The following is a 17,729-nucleotide window of genomic DNA, read 5'->3' as shown; positions in this document are numbered from 1 at the left end:
CTCGCCCACAAGAGGAAACATAATTTCCATGTCCACCTTGTAAAGACCATTCAGGACCTTACATTCTTCAATCAAGTCACCCCTCACTCTTCTAAACTCCGATGGAAACAAGCCCAGCCTGACCATCCTATCTTCATAAGACAGCCCACGCATTCTCCATATCAATCTAGTGAACATTCCCTGAACCGGTTCCTTAAGTAAGAAGACCAAAACTGCGCACAATATTGAAGACAGTCTCACCAATACCCTGTATAACCAAAGCAGAACATTGTTACTTTTATGTTCAATTCCTCTCATTATAAATGATAGCATTCCATTAGCCTTCTTGATTACATGCTGCATGTGCATATTAACTTTGTGACACATATGTGACTTATACAGGAGAATACCTAAATCCCTTAGCACATCAGCATTCTGTAGGCGTTCTCCGTTTAAGTAATACTCTGCTTTTTAAATTCTTCCTGCCAAAGTGAACAACTTCACATTTTCACACATTATGTTCCATTGGCCAGATTTTTGCACACTCACTTAACCTATTTGTATCCATGCCAACTTTGTATGTCTTCTTCACAACATACTTTCCTCCTGACCTTTGTGGCAACTGCAAATTTAGCTACCATGCCTTTGCTCCCTGCATTTAACACATTGATGTAAATTACAAAAGGTTGAGGCCCCATCACAGACTCCTGTGGGACTCCACTCATCACATGCTGCCTATCAGACAAAGACCCATTGATGTATAATCTGTTTTCTGCCAGCGCCTACACTATGAGCTTTGATGTGGCACCTGAGCAAATGCTTTCTGGAAATCCAAGTGCAGTCCATCTACAGGCTTCCCTCTGTCCATTGCCTACTTTACTCCTTCAAAGGACACTAGTAAATTGGTTAAACATGACCTCCCTTTCATAAAACCATGCTGATTCTTGCCAATTACCTTGAGCTTGTCTAAATGCCACATTATAAACTCGTTAATCAGCGATTCTTTTTTAAAAAAATGTTTAGTTTAGAGTACACAATTCTTTTTTTTTTTCCAATTAAGGGGCAATTTAGCATGGCCAATTCACCTACCCTGCACATCTTTGGGTTGTGGGGGTGAGACCCATACGTACATGGGGAGAATGTGCAAACTCCACACGGACAGGGCTGGCTCAGGAAACTAAGGAAATTCGGCATGTCCACACTGGCTCTTACCAACTTTTACAGAAGCACCATAGAAAGCGTGCATCAAAGCCTGGTGTAGCAACTGCTCGGCCCTTGACCGCAAGAAACTTCAGATAGTCGTGAATACAGCCCAGTCCATCATATGAACCTGTCTCCCATCCATTGACTCTATCTGCACCTCACGCTGCCTGGAGAAAGCTGGCAGCATAATCAAAGGCCCCTCCCACCCAGCTTACTCACTCTTCCAAAGTCTTCCATTGGGCAGGAGATACAAAAGTCTGAGAACACGCACGAACAGATTCAAAAACAGCTTTTTTCTTGCTGTTACCAGACTCTTAAATGACCCTCTTATGGACTGACCGATTAATACTACACTCCTGCATGCTTCACCCGATGCCAGTGTCTATGTATTTATATTGTGTACCTTGTGTTGCCCTATTATGCATTTTTCTTTTCCTTTCATGTACTAAATGATCTGTTTGAGCTGCTCGCAGACGATATTTTTTACTGTACCTCGGTACACGTGACAATAAAGAAATCCATCCATCCACCCTCAGCGCTGAGGCAGCAGTGCTAACCACTGCACCACTGTGCTGCCCCTGTTAATGATCGATTCTAACACTTTCCCCACGACAGATGTCGACCTTACTGGCCTATACTTTCCTGTTTCCTGCCTCCCTCTCTTCTTGAATACAGAGGTTGCATTCACTACTTTCCAGTCTGATGGAACCTTTCCAGATTTTTACAAATGTTGGAAAATATATATATTTTTATACATTTAGAGTACCCAATTATTTTTTTTTCCAATTAAGGCGCAATTTAGGATGGCCAATTCACCTATCCTCCACATCTTTGGGTTGCAGGGGTGAAACCCACGCAGACATGGGGAGAATGTGCAAACTCCACACGGACAGTGACCCAGGGCCGGGATTCGAACCCGGGTCCTCAGCGCCGCAGTCCCAGTGCTATCCACTGTGCCACATGCCGCCCCTTAAATTTTTGAAAATTAACTCCGACACATCTACAATCTTATTAGCCGCCTCTTTTAAGACCCTAGGATGTAGTCCATCAGGACCTGGAGACTTGTCAGCCAGCACCTCCATTAGTTTGCTCAGTGCTGCTTCCCTCTTGATTGTAATTTTGCCAAGGGCGGCACGATAGCACAGTGGTTAGCACTGTTGCTTCTCAGCACCAGGGTCCCAGGTTTGATTCCCACTTGGGTCACTATCTGTGTGGAGTCTGCACGTTCTCCCTGTGTCGGCGTGGGTTTCTTCCGGGTGCTCCGGTTTCCTCCCACAAGCCTCGAAAGATGTGCTGTTCGGTGAATTCTGAATTCTCCCTCTGTGTACACGAACAGACACCGGAGCGTGACGACCAGGGGATTTTCACAGTAGCTTAATTGCAGTGTTAATGTAAGCTTGTGACAATAATAAAGATTATTATTATTATAAGTTCCTCTCTCTCTTCCATCTCCTGATTTACAGTTATTACTGGAATGTCTCCTAGTGAATACAGAGGCAAAATATCTGTTCATTTCATCAGCCATTTCCTTACTCTCGACTATTAACTGTCCATTCTCACATGCGAGTGGACCAATGCTCACTTTACTTACTCTTTTCCTTTTTAAATGCATGTAGAAACTCTTGCTCTCCATTTTTACATTTCTTGTTAGCTTTCTCTCGTACTCTGATTTCTTTCTCCTGATTAATATTTTAGTTATTTTTTGAGGGCCACGAAGAATCCAGCACAAGTTTTAAGGATGCAAAGTAATAACATTTATTTACAATAACATATATATATATATATATATATAGATATATAACAGCAGCAGCAACTTCCCTTGCTACATACTCCTTCCTGCTGGTTCCTAAACTGGCCAGCTTTATTTATACTAGGAGTTTACTCATGGTTTCTCCGCCCCCCTCATTGGGGAAGTTCATACTCCCACAGGATTGTGGGATTGTCATTAGTCCCCAGCCAATGGTAAGTAGGCAGGTTATAACATCCCTCCCCCCCCAAAGTCCAAGCAATCCACCGAAGACCCTGGCGAAGGCGGGCGTCGGACTCGTTTTGCCGTAGGCCGGACCCCATTTGCACGTGGCGCTGGATCAGGCGGCGTGTAACGAGACGGAGACCGGCGCTTCCGTGATGAATGGCGCAACGGTTGTACATCCACGGCCCGTGGACCCGAGGATTCCCCCTCTGATGCATCTGCTGCCTCCGTCATGTCAGCGTCTCTATCTCCATTCGGTTCTGTAACGACCTGCGCAGGCTTCGAGTGAGGCACCAGTGGAAGATTGTGAGGACTACCTTCCCTTGTCTCTGGTCTCTGCGGCTGTAGAAATGAGCTCTGGGGGTGGGGAATCTTTTGAGGGGATAGTCTTCTGGACCGAACGTGGTCTACATGTTTGCGCTGGAGATGACCCTGGGTTTGCACCTGGTAAGATATAGGGCCCGTTTGGCGAAAGATTACACCAGGAACCCACTGGTCACCACCAGCAAAATTCCGAACGAACACTGGGTCACCGGGCGCAAACTGCTGAATCGGCTGATGCCGAGAAAATCCCTGTCCCTGCAGTTCTTGTGTGCGGTGTACTTTTGCGCCAATGTCCGGGAAAACCATACTAAGGCGGGTGCGAAGTCTCCGGCCCATTAGGAGTTCTGCGGGAGCTACCCCAGACACCGCATGGGGGGTGGTCCTATACGTAAACAAAAAGCGAGCCAGTATCGTGTCCATTGATCCGGAAGACTGCTTCTTTAGGCCTCTTTTGAATGTCTGCACTGCGCGCTCTGCCAACCCATTTGAAGCCGGGTGGTAAGGGGCAGTGCGGATATGGCGTATGCCGTTCATCTTCGTGAACCTCGCAAACTCCTCACTCGTGAATGGAGTGCCGTTATCCGTGACCAGCACCTCGGGGAGGCCATGCGTACTAAGCGACAAACGCATCTTTTCAATTGTTGCGCAGGACGTTGTCCCCTGCATCTTATGCACCTCTAGTCATTTAGACTGGGCGTCAGTTATTAGAAGGAACATGGATCCTTGAAAAGAGCCTGCGAAATCTGCATGCAAGCGTGCCCAAGGCCGCCCTGGCCATTCCCAGTGATGTAGGCGCATGGCCGGCGGAAGCTTCTGATGCTCCTGGCAAATGGAGCAGTTTTGGGCCACCTTCTCAATGTCGGTGTCGAGGCCTGGCCACCAGACATAACTCCGGGCCAACATTTCATTTTGGTCACACCTGGATGCCCATTGTGCAAGTCTGTTAGTATCAGCTCCTGGCCTTTTTCCGGGGCAATCACAAGCATCCCCCACAAGAGGATGCCATCTTCCACGCTGAATTCTGACAGCTTGGAGGAAAATGCCCGCAAATCGCCTGGGAGCTGTCTATGCTGCCCACCATACAGAACTATGTGCCGAACCTTTGACAGGACTGGCTCCGTCTGGGTCCACTCACGGATCTGTGATGCCGTGACAGGCAAGGTGTCCATAAAATTTAGGGTTGCAACCACCTCACCGGTCGTGGGGGTCGACATGGGGCCGGTCGATAAAGGCAATCGGCTCAGTGCGTCGGCATTTGCTATCTGCGTACCTGGTTTGTGCTCCAGAGAATACTCGTATGCAGCAAGCAACAAAGCCCAGCACTGGATCCATGCGGAAGCAATGGTCGGTATTGGCTTATCCTCTCTGAAAAGTCCCAGCAGAGGCTTATGATCAGTCACGATAGTGAAATGGCAGCCTTACACGTACTGGTGGAAGCGTTTCACCGCAAAAACCACTGCCAGGCCCTCCTTCTCGATCTGCGAGTACTTTTTCTCCGCTGCAGTCAATGTGCGGGAGGCGAAAGCTATCGGTTGCTCGGCCCCGTTCTCCATCTTGTGGGACAGGACGGCCCCAATATCATACGGGGATGCATCACATGTGACGAGCAAAGGCTTTCCAGGATCATAGTAGGTTAGTAACCCAGACGACGACAATTGTTGCTTTACCCGCCGGAAAGCGGTTTCTTGCGGCTGACCCCAAACCCAGGTGTGATTTTTCTTTAGCAGAAGGTGCAAAGGGGCCAGCGTAGTTGCCAGGTTGGGGAGGAACTTCCCGAAATAGTTTATGAGACCGAGAAAAGAACGAAGATGCGAAGTGTCAGTCGGGGCGGGGGCCTGTTGAATTGCACGCACCTTCTCTGCGACGGGGTGCAAACCTTCGCGGTCCACCCGATAACCTAGGTAGACTACTTCCTTTCCCAGAAATACGCACTTTGTGCGACGTAAACGGACTCCAGTCTCTGAAAGGCGTCTAAGGACAGCCTCCAGATTTTCCAAATGTTCCTGCTCCGACGTCCCTGTAATCAAAACGTCATCTAAGTAGACAGCAACACGTGGTAAACCTCTCAAAATGCCCTCCATAGCACATTGAAAAATTGCACAGGCAAAGGATACTCCAAAGGGCAACCGTGTATATTCATACAGGCCCCGGTGTGTATTAATCGTTACATATGGTCGGGAGGCAGGGTCCAGCTCCAACTGCAGGTAGGCGTGACTCATATCTAATTTTGTGAACGAGAGTCCACCTGCAAGCTTCGTGTAGAGATCCTCTATGCGAGGCATTGGATATCGGTCGAGTCGGGAAGCCGTATTCACTGTAAGTTTATAGTCGCCACACAAGCGAACTGTGGCATCTGGCTTCATTACAGGTGCAATTGGTGCTGCCCAGTCAGCAAAATGGACGGGCCTGATAATACCCAAACTCTCCAAACGAGTGAGCTCCCCTTCTACCTTCTCGAGCAAGGCGTAAGGCACCAGGCGTGCCCGGAAATCGCACGGCGTGGCTTCTGGTTCGACTTGGATACGGGCTACGGCCCCTTTTATTTTCCCCAAACCAGGCTGGAATATATCTGGGTATCGTCCTAGCACCTCAGTCAACCCTTCAGAAACTGTTTGGAGGATGTGCTGCCATTGCAACCGCAAATGGCGCAACCAGTCCCAACCCAACAGGCTGGGCCCATGGCCGCGCACCACGATAAGTGGGAAACACCCCTCCTGGCATCCATAAACAACAGGGGTCATTGTAGTTCCTGCAATGTCCAGAAATTTTCCCCGTGTAGGTGGCCAACCTGGCCTGTGAGTCGGTTAATGTAAGGGTCTGTATACACTGCTTGATGCGGTCGAATGTCCTCTGGGTGATCACGGAGACCGCTGCGCCAATGTCCAACTCCATCTCAAGCGGGTGGCCATTGACCCGTACTGTCACCTTAATGGGGGCCACACGGGGAGCTGCCACACAATGCAACTGCAGGCAGTCGTCTTCCGTCTCCACGTCCTCAGGAGTAATCGCCGCAGGTTCATCCACATGGAAGGTATGGCCCCTGGGCTGGTCCCAGTTTCGGTCGGAACGACGGCGCCTCTGGCGCCCCCAGGACCGCCGTCCGCGACGGGGTCGGCGCCTACAAGTCTGACACAGACATGGCTCCTCATCCATTGGTTCTGGAGAAGGCTCCCTTAGGGGAGGAATGTCCGACGGCCACTGGCGTCGGTCCGGACGTTGCCTCGCCCAAGGTACCGCAGGAGTGCGGGGGGACGTTTTCGGACGGAAGGGGTTGCGCCCCAAGGCATGCACTTCCATTCCCTGTAGCTCCTGCACTCCTCGTTCTGCGTTCTCTCGGGACAATACTCTTTGAATGGCCTGTTGAAAAGTCAATGTTGGCTCAGCTAACAACTTTCTCTGGGTGGCCACATTGTTAATACCACAAACCAAACGGTCGCGTAACATTTCTGACAAGGTCTCACCATAGTCACAGTACTCCGCAATCCTGCGTAACCTGGATAGAAAATCGGCAAGGGATTCTCCAGGGGTCCTCTCAGCGGTATTAAACTGGTAATGCTGGACTATCGTAAACGGGGTTGGGTTAAAATGTTGCCCCACTATATTCACAAGTTCAACAAACGTTTTGGTGTCCAGCGCAGCTGGGTGCGTAAGGCTCCTAATCACCCCAAACGTATGCGGGCCTCGGCGGTGAGCAATATGACCACCTGGCACTCGTTTTCGGCGATATTGTTTGTCCGGAAATAGTAACGCATCCGTTGTGTGTACTGGTTCCAGCTTACCAGCGCAGCATCAAAAACATCCAAACGTCCGTACAGAGGCATGGTATAATAGAAAACAACTTCCAACCTGTATCCAACAAAAATCCAGGGAGGTGGCTTCAGCAGTGTAGACAGCTATTCACTTTAACCCTCGTCGCCAGTTTTGTGAGGGCCACAAAGGATCCAGCACGAGTTTTAAGGATACAAAGTAATAACATTTATTTACAATAACATATATATATATATATATATATATATAATATATATATATATAACAGCAGCAGCAACTTCCCTTGCTGCACACTCCTTCCTGCTGGTTCCAAACTGGCCTGCTTTATTTATATTTGGAGTTTACTAATGGTTTCTCCGCCCCCCTCATTGGGGAAGCTCATACTCCCACAGGATTGTGGGATTGTCATTAGTCCCCAGCCAATGGTAAGTAGGCAGGTTATAACAGTTATTCCCTGCTGTTCTTTATATTCGGACAAATCATCTGAGTCACCTGCCTCTCAGCTTTACAGTTATATTTGTTTTTCTTAAGTTTGATGCTTTCCTTAACTTATTTGGTTAACCATGGATGGTAGTTCCTCTTTTTAGAATTTTGTTTCACAGCAGGAATATACTTATTCTGAAATATCCCCTTAAATGTCTGCCATTGGTTCTATATTGATCTATCTCCTAGCCTATTATCCCCATTCATGTCAGCTTGCTCAGCTTTCATGCCCACATAGTTGCCCTCATTTGAGCTTAAAATAGTCGTCTTAGACCCACTCTTCTCCCTTTCAAACTGGATGTAAAATCCAATCATATGGTTGCTGCTAAGGGTGCCTTCATTCTGAGGTCATTAATTAATCCTGTCATATTTCAAGATAATATGTTGGGGGCTAAGTGATGAATTAGGGTTTTGAGTGATAAATTACTTTTGTTGGGGGTTTTAAGTGACTGATGCAAGTTTTAAGTGACTGATGGGGATTTTGAGTGACCAATGGGTTTTGAGTAACTGATGGGGGTTTTGCGTTACTGATGGGAGCTTTGAGTGATTGTTGGGGTTTTGAGTGACTGATGGGGTTTTGGGTGACCAATGGGGGTTTTAAGTGACCTAAGGGGGCTTTAACAGCCGTAACAGCCTCCCCGAACAGGCGCCGGAATGTGGCGACTAGGGGCTTTTCACAGTAACTTCATTGAAGTCTACTTGTGACAATAAGCGATATTCATTCATTAAGTGACCAATGGGATTTCAGTGATTATTGGGAGTTTTGAGTAACTGATGGGGGTTTTGAGTGACTGATGGGGGTTTTGAGTGACTGATGGGAGTTTTGAGTGACCAATGCGTTTGGAGTGACTGATGGGGGTTTTGACTGACTGATGAGGGTTTTGAATTACTGAAGGGAGTTTTGAGTGACCAATGCATTTTGAGTGATTGATGGGGGGTTTGAGTGACTGATGGGGGATACAGTGACTGATGGGGGATACAGTGACTGATGAGGGTTTTGAATGACTGTTGGGGGTGACTGTTGAGTGACCAATGGGTTTTGAATGACTGCTGGGCGTTTTGAGTGACTTATAGGGGGTTTGAGTGACTGATGGGGGTTTTGAGTGACCAATGTGTTTTGAGTGACTGATGGGGATTTTGAATGACTGATGGGGGTTTTGAGTGACCAATGGGTTTTGAATGACTGATGGGGATTTTGAATGACTGATGAGGATTTTGAATGACTGATGGGGGTTGAGTGACCAATGTGTTATGAGTGACTGATGGGGGTTTGAGTGACTGATGGGGGTTTTGAGTGACCAATGCGTTTTGAGTGACTGATGGGGGTTTAGAGTGACTGATGGGGGTTTTGTGTGACTGATGAGGATTTTAACTGACTGATGGGAGTTTTGAGTGACCAATGCGTTTAGAGTGACTGATGGGGGTTTTGAGTGACATATAGGGGGTTTGAGTGACTGATGGGGGTTTTGAGTGATTGTTGGGGGTTTTGAGTGACTGATGGGGGTTTTGGGTGACCAATGGGGGTTTTAAGTGACCTAAGGGGGCTTTAACAGCCGTAACAGTCTCCCCGAACAGGCGCCGGAATGTGGCGACGAGGGGCTTTTAACAGTAAATTCATCGAAGCCTACTTGTGACAATAAGCGATATTCATTCATTCAGTGACCAATGGGATTTCAGTGATTATTGGGAGTTTTGAGTAACTGATGGGGGTTTTGAGTTATTGTTGGGGGTTTTGAATTACTGATGGGAGTTTTGAGTGACCAATGCGTTTTGAGTGACTGATGGGGGTTTTGACTGACTGATGGGGGTTTTGACTGACTGATGGGGGTTTTGACTGACTGATGGGGGTTTTGAATTACTGAAGGGAGTTTTGAGTGATTGATCGGGGGTTTGAGTGACTGATGAGGGTTTTGAATGAATGTTGGGGGTGACTGTTGAGTGACCAATGGGTTTTGAATGACTGATGGGGGTTTTGAGTGACTTATAGAGAGTTTGAGTGACTGATGGGGTTTTGAGTGACCAATGTGTTTTGAGTGACTGATGGGGATTTTGAGTGACCAATGGGTTTTGAATGACAGATGGGGGTTTTGAGTGACCAATGTGTTTTGAGTGACTGATGGGGGTATAACTGATGGGGGTTTTGAGTGACCAATGCGTTTTGAGTGACTGATGGGGGTTTAGAGTGACTGATGGGGGTTTAGAGTGACTGATGGGGGTTTTGAGTGACTGAGGTTTTTGACTGACTGATGGGGTTTGAGTGACTGATGGGAGTTTTGAGTGACTGATGGGGGCTTTGAGTGACTGAGGTTTTTGACTGACTGATGGGGTTTGAGTGACTGATGGGGGCTTTGAGTGACATATAGGGGGTTTGAGTGACTGATGGGGGTTTTGAGTGACCAATGCGTTTGGAGTGACTGATGGGGGTTTTGACTGACTGATGAGGGTTTTGAATTACTGAAGGGAGTTTTGAGTGACCAATGCATTTTGAGTGATTGATGGGGGGTTTGAGTGACTGATGGGGGTTTGAGTGACTGATGGGGGATACAGTGACTGATGAGGGTTTTGAATGACTGTTGGGGGTGACTGTTGAGTGACCAATCGGTTTTGAATGACTGCTGGGCGTTTTGAGTGACTTATAGGGGGTTTGAGTGACTGATGGGGGTTTTGAGTGACCAATGTGTTTTGAGTGACTGATGGGGATTTTGAATGACTGATGGGGGTTTTGAGTGACCAATGGGTTTTGAATGACTGATGGGGATTTTGAATGACTGATGAGGATTTTGAATGACTGATGGGGGTTGAGTGACCAATGTGTTATGAGTGACTGATGGGGGTTTGAGTGACTGATGGGGGTTTTGAGTGACCAATGCGTTTTGAGTGACTGATGGGGGTTTAGAGTGACTGATGGGGGTTTTGTGTGACTGATGAGGATTTTAACTGACTGATGGGAGTTTTGAGTGACCAATGCGTTTAGAGTGACTGATGGGGGTTTTGAGTGACATATAGGGGGTTTGAGTGACTGATGGGGGTTTTGAGTGATTGTTGGGGGTTTTGAGTGACTGATGGGGGTTTTGGGTGACCAATGGGGGTTTTAAGTGACCTAAGGGGGCTTTAACAGCCGTAACAGTCTCCCCGAACAGGCGCCGGAATGTGGCGACTAGGGGCTTTTCACAGTAAATTCATCGAAGCCTACTTGTGACAATAAGCGATATTCATTCATTCAGTGACCAATGGGATTTCAGTAATTATTGGGAGTTTTGAGTAACTGATGGGGGTTTTGAGTTATTGTTGGGGGTTTTGAATTACTGATGGGAGTTTTGAGTGACCAATGCGTTTTGAGTGACTGATGGGGGTTTTGACTGACTGATGGGGGTTTTGACTGACTGATGGGAGTTTTGACTGACTGATGGGGGTTTTGAATTACTGAAGGGAGTTTTGAGTGACCAATGCGTTTTGAGTGATTGATCGGGGGTTTGAGTGACTGATGAGGGTTTTGAATGAATGTTGGGGGTGACTGTTGAGTGACCAATGGGTTTTGAATGACTGATGGGGGTTTTGAGTGACTTATAGAGAGTTTGAGTGACTGATGGGGTTTTGAGTGACCAATGTGTTTTGAGTGACTGATGGGGATTTTGAGTGACCAATGGGTTTTGAATGACAGATGGGGGTTTTGAGTGACCAATGTGTTTTGAGTGACTGATGGGGGTATGAATAACTGATGGGGGTTTTGAGTGACCAATGCGTTTTGAGTGACTGATGGGGGTATAACTGATGGGGGTTTTGAGTGACCAATGCGTTTTGAGTGACTGATGGGAGTTTTGAGTGACTGATGGGGGTTTTGAGTGACTGAGGTTTTTGACTGACTGATGGGGTTTGAGTGACTGATGGGAGTTTTGAGTGACTGATGGGGGCTTTGAGTGACATATAGGGGGTTTGAGTGATTGATGGGGGTTTTGAGTGACCGTGGGCAGCACGGTAGCCTTGTGGATAACACAATTGCTTCACAGCTCCAGGGTCTGATGGGGGTTGAGTGACTGATGGGGGTTTTGAATGACTGATGGGGTTTTGAGTGACCAATGCGTTTTGAGTGACTAATGGGGGTTTTGAGTGACTGATGGGGGTTTTGATTGACTGATGGGATTTATGACTGACTGATGGGGGTTTTGAGTGACCAATGCGTTTTGAGTGACTGATGGGGGTTTTGAGTGACTCATGGGGGGTTTGAGTGACTGATGGACGTTTTGAGTGACTGATGGGGATTTTGAGTGACCAATGCATTTTGAGTGACTGATGGGGAGTTTGAGTGACCAATGCGTTTTGAGTGACTGGTGGGGGTTTGGGTGACCAATAGGTTTTGAGTGACTAATGGGGAGTTTGAGTGACCAATGGGGAGGTTGAGTGACTGATGAGGGTTTTGAATTACTGTTGGGGGTGTTGAGTGACCAATGCTTTTGAGAGTCCAATGGGTTTTGAATGACTGATGGGGGTTTGAGTGACCAATGTGTTTTGAGTGACCTATGGGGGTTTTGGGTGACCAATGGAGTTTGAGTGACTGATGGGGGTTTTGAGTGACTGATGGGGGTTTGAGTGACCAATGCGTTCTGAGTGACTGATAGGGAGTTTGAGTGACTGAAGGGAGTTTTGAGTGACCAATGCGTTTTGAGTGATTATTGGGAGTTTTGAGTAACTGATGGGGGTTTTGAGTGATTGTTGGGGGTTTTCAGTGACTGATGGGGGTTTTGAGTGATTGTTGGGGGTTTTCAGTGACTGATGGGGGTTTTGAGTGGCTGATGGGGGTTTTGAATTACTGAAGGGAGTTTTGAGTGACCAATGCGTTTTGAGTGATTGATCGGGGGTTTGAGTGACTGATGAGGGTTTTGAATGACTGTTGGGGGTGACTGTTGAGTAACCAATGGGTTTTGAATGACTGATGGGGGTTTTGAGTGACTTATAGGGAGTTTGAGTGACTGATGGGGGTTTTGAGTGACCAATGGGTTTTGAATGACTGATGGTGGTTTTGAGTGACTGATGGGGGTATGAATAACTGATGGGGGTTTTGAGTGACCAATGTGTTTTGAGTGACTGATGGGGGTTTAGAGTGACCAATGCGTTTTGAGTGACTGATGGGGGTTTTGAGTGACTGATGAGGTTTTTGACTGACTGATGGGAGTTTTGAGTGACCAAAGAGGGTTTTGAGTGACCAATGTGTTTTGACTGACTGATGGGAGTTTTGAGTGACCAATGCGTTTAGAGTGGCTGATGGGGCTTTGAGTGACATATAGGGGGTTTGAGTGACTGATGGGGGTTTTGAGTGACCAAAGAGGGTTTTGAGTGACCAATGTGTTTTGAGTGACTGATGGGAGTTTTGAGTGACCAATGCGTTTTGAGTGACTGATGGGGTTTTTGAGTGACCAATGCGTTTTGAGTGACTGATGGGGGTTTTGAGTGACTGATGGGGGTTTTGATTGACTGATGGGGTTTATGACTGACTGATGGGGGTTTTGAGTGACCAATGTGTTTTGAGTGACTGATGGGGGTTTTGAGTGACTCATGGGGGGTTTGAGTGACTGATGGACGTTTTGAGTGACTGATGGGGATTTTGAGTGACCAATGCATTTTGAGTGACTGATGGGGGTTTTGAGTGACCAATAGGTTTTGAGTGACTGATGGGGAGTTTGAGTGACCAATGCGTTTTGAGTGACTGATGGGGGTTTTGGGTGACCAATAGGTTTTGAGTGACTAATGGGGAGTTTGAGTGACTGATGGGGGTTTTGAGTGACCAATGGGGAGGTTGAGTGACTGATGAGGGTTTTGAATTACTGTTGGGGGTGTTGAGTGACCAATGCTTTTTGAGTGTCCAATGGGTTTTGAATGACTGATGGGGGTTTGAGTGACCTATGGGTTAGAGTGACTGATGGGGGTTTTGGGTGACCAATGGAGTTTGAGTGACTGATGGGGGTTTTGAGTGACTGATGGGGGTTTGAGTGACCAATGCGTTCTGAGTGACTGATAGGGAGTTTGAGTGACTGATGGGTGTCTTGAGTGATCAATGTGGTTTGAGTGACTAATGGGGAGTTTGAGTGACCTATGGGTTAGAGTGACTGAAGGGATGTTTGAGTGACCAATGTGTTTTGAGTGACTGATGGGTGTTTGAATTATTGTTGGGGTTTTTGAGTGACTGTTGGGGTTTTTGAGTGTCTGGTGGGGGTTTTGAATGACTGATGGGGGTTTTAAGTGACTGATGGGGGTTTTGATGACCAATGCGTTTTGAGTGACTGATGGGTGTTTGAATTATTGTTGGGGTTTTTGAGTGACTGATGGGGTTTTTGAGTGTCTGATGGGGGTTTTGAATGACTGATGGGGGTTTTAAGTGACTGATGGGGGTTTTGAGTGACCAATGCATTTTGAGTGATTGATGGGGGTTTTGAGTGACTAATGGTTGGTTTGAGTGACTGATGGGGTTTTTGAGTGACCAATGTGTTTTGAGTGACTGATGGGTGTTTGAATGATTGTTGGGGTTTTTGAGTGACTGATGGGGGTTTTGAGTGACTGATGGGGGTTTTGAATAATTGTTGGGGTTTTTGAGTGACTGATGGGGGTTTTGAGTGACCAATGCGTTTTGAGTGACTGATGGGTGTTTGAATGATTGTTGGGGTTTTTGAGTGACTGATGGGGGTTTTGAGTGACTGATGGGGGTTTTGAATAATTGTTGGGGTTTTTGAGTGACTGATGGAGTTTTTGAGTGACCAATGCGTTTTGAGTAACTGATGGGGGATACAGTGACTGATGAGGGTTTTGAATGACTGTTGGGGGTGACTGTTGAGTGACCAATGGGTTTTGAATGACTGATGGGAGTTTTGAGTGACCAATGTGTTTTGAGTGACTGATGGGGGTTTTGAATGACTGATGGGGGTTGAGTGACTGATGGGGGTTTTGAGTGTCCAATGCGTTTTGAGTGACTGATGGGGGTTTGAGTGACTGATGGGGGATACAGTGACTGATGAGGGTTTTGAATGACTGTTGGGCGTGACTGTTGAGTGACCAATGGGTTTTGAATGACTGATGGGCGTTTTGAGTGACTTATAGGGGGTTTGAGTGACTGATGGGGGTTTTGAGTGACCAATGTGTTATGAGTGACTGATGGGGGTTTGAGTGACTGATGGGGGTTTTGAGTGACCAATGCGTTTTGAGTGACTGATGGGGGTTTAGAGTGACTGATGGGGGTTTTGAGTGAATAATGAGGATTTTGACTGACTGATGGGAGTTTTGAGTGACCAATGCGTTTAGAGTGACTGATGGGGGTTTTGAGTGACATATAGGGGGTTTGAGTGACTGATGGGGGTTTTGAGTGATTGTTGGGGGTTTTGAGTGACTGATGGGGGTTTTGGGTGACCAATGGAGTTTGAGTGACTGATGGGGGGTTTTGAGTGACTGATGGGGGTTTGAGTGACCAATGCGTTCTGAGTGACTGATAGGGAGTTTGAGTGACTGAAGGGAGTTTTGAGTGACCAATGCGTTTTGAGTGATTGATGGGGGGTTTGTGTGACTGATGGGGGTTTCAGTGGCTGATGGGGGATACAGTGACTGATGAGGGTTTTGAATGACTGTTGGGGGTGACTGTTGAATGAATGATGGGAGTTTTAAGTGACTGATGGGGGATTTGAGTGACCAATGTGTTTTGAGTGACTGATGGGGATTTTGAATGACTGATGGGGGTTTTGAGTGACCAATGGGTTTTGAATGACTGATGGGGATTGAGTGACCAATGTGTTATGAGTGACTGATGGGGGTTTGAGTGACTGATGGGGGTTTTGAGTGACCTATGCGTTTTGAGTGACTGATGGGGGTTTTGAGTGACTGATGGGGGTTTTGAGTGACTGATGAGGATTTTGACTGACTGATGGGAGTTTTGAGTGACCAATGCGTTTAGAGTGACTGATGGGGATTTTGAGTGACCAATGGGTTTTGAATGACAGATGGGGGTTTTGAGTGACCAATGTGTTTTGAGTGACTGATGGGGGTATGAATAACTGATGGGGGTTTTGAGTGACCAATGCGTTTTGAGTGACTGATGGGGGTATAACTGATGGGGGTTTTGAGTGACCAATGCGTTTTGAGTGACTGATGGGAGTTTTGAGTGACTGATGGGGGTTTTGAGTGACTGAGGTTTTTGACTGACTGATGGGGTTTGAGTGACTGATGGGAGTTTTGAGTGACTGATGGGGGCTTTGAGTGACATATAGGGGGTTTGAGTGATTGATGGGGGTTTTGAGTGACCGTGGGCAGCACGGTAGCCTTGTGGATAACACAATTGCTTCACAGCTCCAGGGTCTGATGGGGGTTGAGTGACTGATGGGGGTTTTGAATGACTGATGGGGTTTTGAGTGACCAATGCGTTTTGAGTGACTAATGGGGGTTTTGAGTGACTGATGGGGGTTTTGATTGACTGATGGGATTTATGACTGACTGATGGGGGTTTTGAGTGACCAATGCGTTTTGAGTGACTGATGGGGGTTTTGAGTGACTCATGGGGGGTTTGAGTGACTGATGGACGTTTTGAGTGACTGATGGGGATTTTGAGTGACCAATGCATTTTGAGTGACTGATGGGGAGTTTGAGTGACCAATGCGTTTTGAGTGACTGGTGGGGGTTTGGGTGACCAATAGGTTTTGAGTGACTAATGGGGAGTTTGAGTGACCAATGGGGAGGTTGAGTGACTGATGAGGGTTTTGAATTACTGTTGGGGGTGTTGAGTGACCAATGCTTTTGAGAGTCCAATGGGTTTTGAATGACTGATGGGGGTTTGAGTGACCAATGTGTTTTGAGTGACCTATGGGGGTTTTGGGTGACCAATGGAGTTTGAGTGACTGATGGGGGTTTTGAGTGACTGATGGGGGTTTGAGTGACCAATGCGTTCTGAGTGACTGATAGGGAGTTTGAGTGACTGAAGGGAGTTTTGAGTGACCAATGCGTTTTGAGTGATTATTGGGAGTTTTGAGTAACTGATGGGGGTTTTGAGTGATTGTTGGGGGTTTTCAGTGACTGATGGGGGTTTTGAGTGATTGTTGGGGGTTTTCAGTGACTGATGGGGGTTTTGAGTGGCTGATGGGGGTTTTGAATTACTGAAGGGAGTTTTGAGTGACCAATGCGTTTTGAGTGATTGATCGGGGGTTTGAGTGACTGATGAGGGTTTTGAATGACTGTTGGGGGTGACTGTTGAGTAACCAATGGGTTTTGAATGACTGATGGGGGTTTTGAGTGACTTATAGGGAGTTTGAGTGACTGATGGGGGTTTTGAGTGACCAATGGGTTTTGAATGACTGATGGTGGTTTTGAGTGACTGATGGGGGTATGAATAACTGATGGGGGTTTTGAGTGACCAATGTGTTTTGAGTGACTGATGGGGGTTTAGAGTGACCAATGCGTTTTGAGTGACTGATGGGGGTTTTGAGTGACTGATGAGGTTTTTGACTGACTGATGGGAGTTTTGAGTGACCAAAGAGGGTTTTGAGTGACCAATGTGTTTTGACTGACTGATGGGAGTTTTGAGTGACCAATGCGTTTAGAGTGGCTGATGGGGCTTTGAGTGACATATAGGGGGTTTGAGTGACTGATGGGGGTTTTGAGTGACCAAAGAGGGTTTTGAGTGACCAATGTGTTTTGAGTGACTGATGGGAGTTTTGAGTGACCAATGCGTTTTGAGTGACTGATGGGGTTTTTGAGTGACCAATGCGTTTTGAGTGACTGATGGGGGTTTTGAGTGACTGATGGGGGTTTTGATTGACTGATGGGGTTTATGACTGACTGATGGGGGTTTTGAGTGACCAATGTGTTTTGAGTGACTGATGGGGGTTTTGAGTGACTCATGGGGGGTTTGAGTGACTGATGGACGTTTTGAGTGACTGATGGGGATTTTGAGTGACCAATGCATTTTGAGTGACTGATGGGGGTTTTGAGTGACCAATAGGTTTTGAGTGACTGATGGGGAGTTTGAGTGACC

General features: G+C 47.0%; 1 protein-coding gene across 1 annotated transcript in view; it reads right to left on the bottom strand.

The window, feature by feature from the left end:
- depdc4 (DEP domain containing 4) overlaps window positions 1-17,729 on the bottom strand; it is a 132,735-nt gene that overhangs the window by 45,600 nt on the left and 69,406 nt on the right. The window lies entirely within an intron of this gene.

This window comes from Scyliorhinus torazame, chromosome 19 (genome assembly GCF_047496885.1).
Source record: "Scyliorhinus torazame isolate Kashiwa2021f chromosome 19, sScyTor2.1, whole genome shotgun sequence".
Taxonomy (NCBI): Eukaryota; Metazoa; Chordata; class Chondrichthyes; order Carcharhiniformes; family Scyliorhinidae; genus Scyliorhinus; species Scyliorhinus torazame.
This window is presented reverse-complemented; position numbering and strand designations above follow the sequence as displayed.